Source organism: Trachurus japonicus, unplaced genomic scaffold (assembly GCF_045865225.1).
Source record: "Trachurus japonicus isolate A0001 unplaced genomic scaffold, Traja_1.0 AP031104.1".
Taxonomy (NCBI): Eukaryota; Metazoa; Chordata; class Actinopteri; order Carangiformes; family Carangidae; genus Trachurus; species Trachurus japonicus.
Window position 1 is genome coordinate 1 of NW_028221237.1, and position 4,811 is coordinate 4,811.

Genomic DNA, 4,811 nt, shown 5'->3' on the forward strand with positions numbered 1-4,811 from the left:
ACACTGTAAATTCTAACAAGTTGAGTTTACTTAAAGAAATTTAGGAAACCGATTACCTTGGGAAAAGTAAGTAAACGAACTTAATTGTGTGAAGTAGTGTGAAATTATTGTATCTAAGTAAGCTTTACTTTCTTTTAAGTTGTGAGCACTTAATTTATCTGAGTATAGTTAAATCCACACAAGTGGGCATTACTTGAAATTTGTAATATATTACACTTAAGATAATAAGTGTAATCCACTTCAATTAAGTTGACAGTAATCAGTTAAGATAAGTCACCTGTACTTAATATACTGTACAAAATTAAGTGAGCGCTACTTCATTTTAAATAAATTCACTTAACATAACTTAGTTAAGCTAACTTAAATAAGAACACACAAAATGTCATTATGAAAACCATAGTTTATTTTCTATTTCAGTAAACAACAATAACAACAATCAACAAGCTGTTCTTCTGAAACTTGTCTAGAAAAAGACCATCAAAGGTCAAGTTTGGCTGAACAACTGGGGTGGGAAGTTTGACATTGTACTGTATAAATAAATAAAAACAAATAAATTAGTGCCATTTCCCTGATATATTGACAATACATTTTCTTTTACATATAAGTATAAATTCATAATTTTTGTGAGAGGGATTATTATCACTGTGTTGTGTATCAAACATATTTTCTTATTTCTGGAGAACACAATATGGAGAGCTGTAGCTCCACAAAAAAAATAATTCTGCCACAGTTTCATCATCAAAACATTTTTTTTTAAAAGATGCAAGTAAAATATAATATTCAATTCAGTAAAAATAAATGCATAAAACATTCAATAATGTTTTGTTTAACTGTTCAGCCCCATTATACTTGTACTCATTCACACACCACACTGTAGACAACCAGTATAGCTATCTCTAGCCACAACATCTAGCCCACAAGAGCATGTTTTAATGTTTGCAGTTTTGGACTGAGTTTTTGTTGTCCGAGGTTCAACATCATCTTCTGGATGAAGTCAAATGTGTTCTTCATACCTTTAATCCAGATGGAGTGCATATATTATGCCGCAGACAGAACACAAAGTGCTTGAGAGGTTATGGGAATCTCATCCATGACAATGTTTCCTTCAAGGATGATTGCAATGCTGTTAATCACTGGAGGCGTGTCCTCAGTCATGACCCCAACAGGCACCTGGGTGAAGTCATCTCAGTGTCCGAATCCTGCAATCAAAATAAAAGAACACAAATAAATTTAGGTAGGATGTTATTACCCACGGTTAGGTGTGTTCATTCTTGTAATCAAAGTGTCCACAAGAATCATACCACATAGAAGAAACTAGCACTCTTGAATATTGTCTGACAGAGCTCTTTTTAAAGACTATGAGCAGGAAGAAATAGCCGCATTTCAGCACAAAGCCTGAACAAAAAGCATAAAAATTTGAACAAAAAAAAAAATCCTGCACATTTTGAAATCAGCCACGGTGCCTGAGAACTTTAAGACATGTGTTTGGACTGTGGCTGTTAGAAGTCCAGGTGCAGGTATGCATGTGCTCGAGTAACAACATTGAATTTTAAGAAATACTTGCACTGTAGTAGTAGAGGTAGCAGGAACACTACAACACTTACTTGTGTATTGGGAGGAGTGATTGGCCGACAACTCCTTTTCTGGATTTGAAGAGGTCAGTGAGACGAGAAGTATGGTGGTCCAGAGCTTCGTAGAGGTCTTTTTTGAGGTTTTCACTGGCAACTCTGTAGAACTCGGCAAACACCTTAAGAAACAAAAAAACATATCCAAAGGATTGTTTACTCCACCATGGTAGTCATTTAATGCCAATTGACTGTCACATATGATAACACAGTCAACACAGTGTTGGTGACCGAGCGTACCTCTTTTCAAACTGCCACCAACTTCACTGCCAGAGACACCACCTAAGATAGGCTATGGAGAAAAAAATAAATGTGAAAAAAATATTAAATAAGTACAATTTGAACAGTCATGTGTTGTGTCTTATCCAAGAAAGATTTATTGATGAACTGATTAATATTGTTTCAATAATGTTTTTCAAACTAGTGCCATAAAACAGACAGCATTTTTGAATTTCTAAATGAAAGTAGTACCCACCTTGTCTCTTTTCTTCTGTGTTGATTTGTTGGCTTTGTTTACCAGGGTCTTGTACCACCTGCATGAAATAAAACAAACAGGGTAAAGTCACTAGTCAGTGCCAGGTATCAGCATTGATCAAAATACTGTAATTATTCATATCATCATGATCATCCTTTGATAGTTGAATAACAGCTGAAACCAAACTTTCTCTCCTATTTAGCTGGTCATGTTACTATGGAATATCTGATTAGCATTGGATTTGCACCCAGAGCAAACAGGAAGGCAGCAACGCGAGTGTGGCGCCCATGATATCATGATATTTTAGAAAAGTATTCAGCCACGGCTTCCGTGCTCGCTGCGGCACGTCGAGGCTCCACGTTGCCCCGGCAACAGCCATGATCTGCCCACTGCGGAGCCGGAGCTACCCCCTCCACGGCCGTTAAGCTAACTGGTTAATTTAAAAACAGCTAAATTAGCAGCTAAAATAGCAGCTAACAGACAACAGGGCTGGTGCAGGAGCAGAGGGGACATGTTACACTACATGGGGGCTCGCACCACGCCGTTTAGTCACAACACTTTTTTTCGGACTCGCTCTTGAACTTTCTAACGTCTGCTCTGTTAACACGCGCGCAGACACACATGCTAACCATAGATGCTAACCATAGACTGTAAAAAGAATGCTAACATGCCACCGGTCTCGGAAGAGTGGAGGCTGTTAGCTGGTTTATTCAAACAATTCTCATTCCAAAAATTAAATTATATTGACTAGATTATAAACAAAAGCTTTACACTTACCGAAGTAAACGTTAGATCCATCCTTCCGTGAAAGCACCAGCTGTACTGTGCATGGCCTCTATCGGCTTGCGTGGGCATGCGCACTGGAGCACACAGCTCTGTTTACTTGAGTCTCATACCACAAACTGTGCTACGAACTCAGAAAAACCAAGTACGTAAAACTTAATAAACAAGTATGCAGGTAAAAAGTACAGAAAACTCGGTGTTATAAAGTAAACTTAAAGAACCTGTATGAATTGAGTTAAATGCACTATTTTATCTTTAGTCAGGTCATTATTTGCATTTACAGTGTAACCAGCCAACTTGTTCCCTGGATGGGCAGCTATCTCTGGGTAGCATCTGTGAAGGGGGGGGGAGTGACCAATCGTGGCTCGGCTTTAAAAAGGGAGGGGTGGGTGGGAAGATAAGAGATGGCAGGATTGAAGGAAGGAGTGAAACCAAGCAGAAACATTTGGCTAATCCCTCTTGCCAACACAAAAAACAGAATAAAAAAATCGGTCATCAGAAATGAATACCAGGGAATGTGAGCATCCCCTCAGTTACAAGCATTGAAACGGTGGCCTTAATCTTCCTTAATATGGTCTAATGGCGCTTGCCAAGTGGTTTGCTTTCTGGACTTGGGCCCTGCTGGCTCCATGATAAATCGTGACACACTGAAGATGAGTTGACGACTAATGTTATCCCAATTACCCAACTGTCCCCTCTTACATAACACATCAGCTTCTTCAATTAGAAATTGCTTTTAGCCCTTAACTCTGCCACTCATTGTTTTGGATTGGAGCGCAGAGAGGACCCAGAGCTTGCAGGGAACAATTAGACTGCTGTATTAGCACTGATGGAAGCAGGCTCAATAGGAAAAAAAAATACTGCAGAGGAGGAAAGACATGTCATTATCCGTCCGCTTGTCGTAATCTGACGTCACTTTAAATGCGTCTGACATGCTACTTTTGTCCAAACAGGAGTCCCTGTAATTGACACTTGTTATCGTGGTTAACATCAAAGGTGTAGAGGCACAATCAAATCAGCATGCATTTTCTATTTGGCATCCACACACACACACGCGCACACACAGACACGCACTTGCTAAATGAGAGCAGTAGTGGCCCGGGGGGACATGGCCCAGCATGATGATCGTGTGTTACACCAATATCATTCCTCACTCTTGACCTGTGGGATGTTTGATCGGCTGACCGCAGAGACCCTCACAGCCAAGACGCAACTCCAGGGAACTGGCATAATGCCAGAGATGTAAATACAGACACACACACACACACACACTGGGGGCCAAGAAAGCTGGGGACTGGTGGGGAAAGGATGATTAGAGGATGAGCAGGGAAAATGGGAAGACTGAAGGGAGTAGTGGCTGGCCTGGAAACTAAGAGAATATTTAAGGGAATGAAAGACGAGCTTGATGACGCAGTGTGCAAACATGTCTAAAGATGAAAAGGTGTAGAGCTATACCTCAAACAGGCACATCTGAACAAAGGAGGGGAAAGGGATTGTACTGATTAGGTGGAAGACACAATAAATTGTGCAAATGGGGATCATGGTGTGCGGAGAGGTTCTTCATGAAAGCATTATGTGTTCCTCTCAAAAAAAAACATCATGAAGAATTAAAAACAAGGGTGCACATTCATCAAACGGCTGCATAGAGTGGGCATGCTCATGATAAAAGGATGATAGGATGATCATCAGAATGCATGACGGAGGGGCGTATGGTAATCCAGCAGACACTGTGTAGCATACTGACACTTGACTCGACTAGACACTTTACAGACTAGGAGGTGAATAAGACATGAAGGCAGGACTCACAGGAAGGAAAGATGATAGATAGCAAAGGAAGGAGGATCTGCCGAAAAGCTGGCACGGAAGGAAGGAAATTGGTAGGAAATAGAGGATTAGAGGGGAATTGGAATAAATGTGGTGAGATAAGG

The 4,811-nt window shown here is 40.3% G+C and overlaps 1 long non-coding RNA gene across 2 annotated transcripts; it reads right to left on the reverse strand.

Moving 5' to 3' along the window:
* Positions 1 to 740: 740 nt before the first annotated feature.
* LOC146959752 (uncharacterized) lies at positions 741 to 3,131 on the reverse strand. 2 transcript variants are annotated; one of them, XR_015035598.1, is made up of 5 exons: positions 2,878 to 3,131; positions 2,101 to 2,158; positions 1,866 to 1,907; positions 1,605 to 1,747; positions 741 to 1,199 (listed from the first exon to the last, which is right to left on the reverse strand). It is a non-coding gene; the product is annotated as an uncharacterized LOC146959752 (long non-coding RNA). The 2 variants fall into 2 exon arrangements; XR_015035597.1 differs by having other exon boundaries at positions 1,596 to 1,747.
* Between the last annotated feature and the right edge of the window lie 1,680 nt (positions 3,132 to 4,811).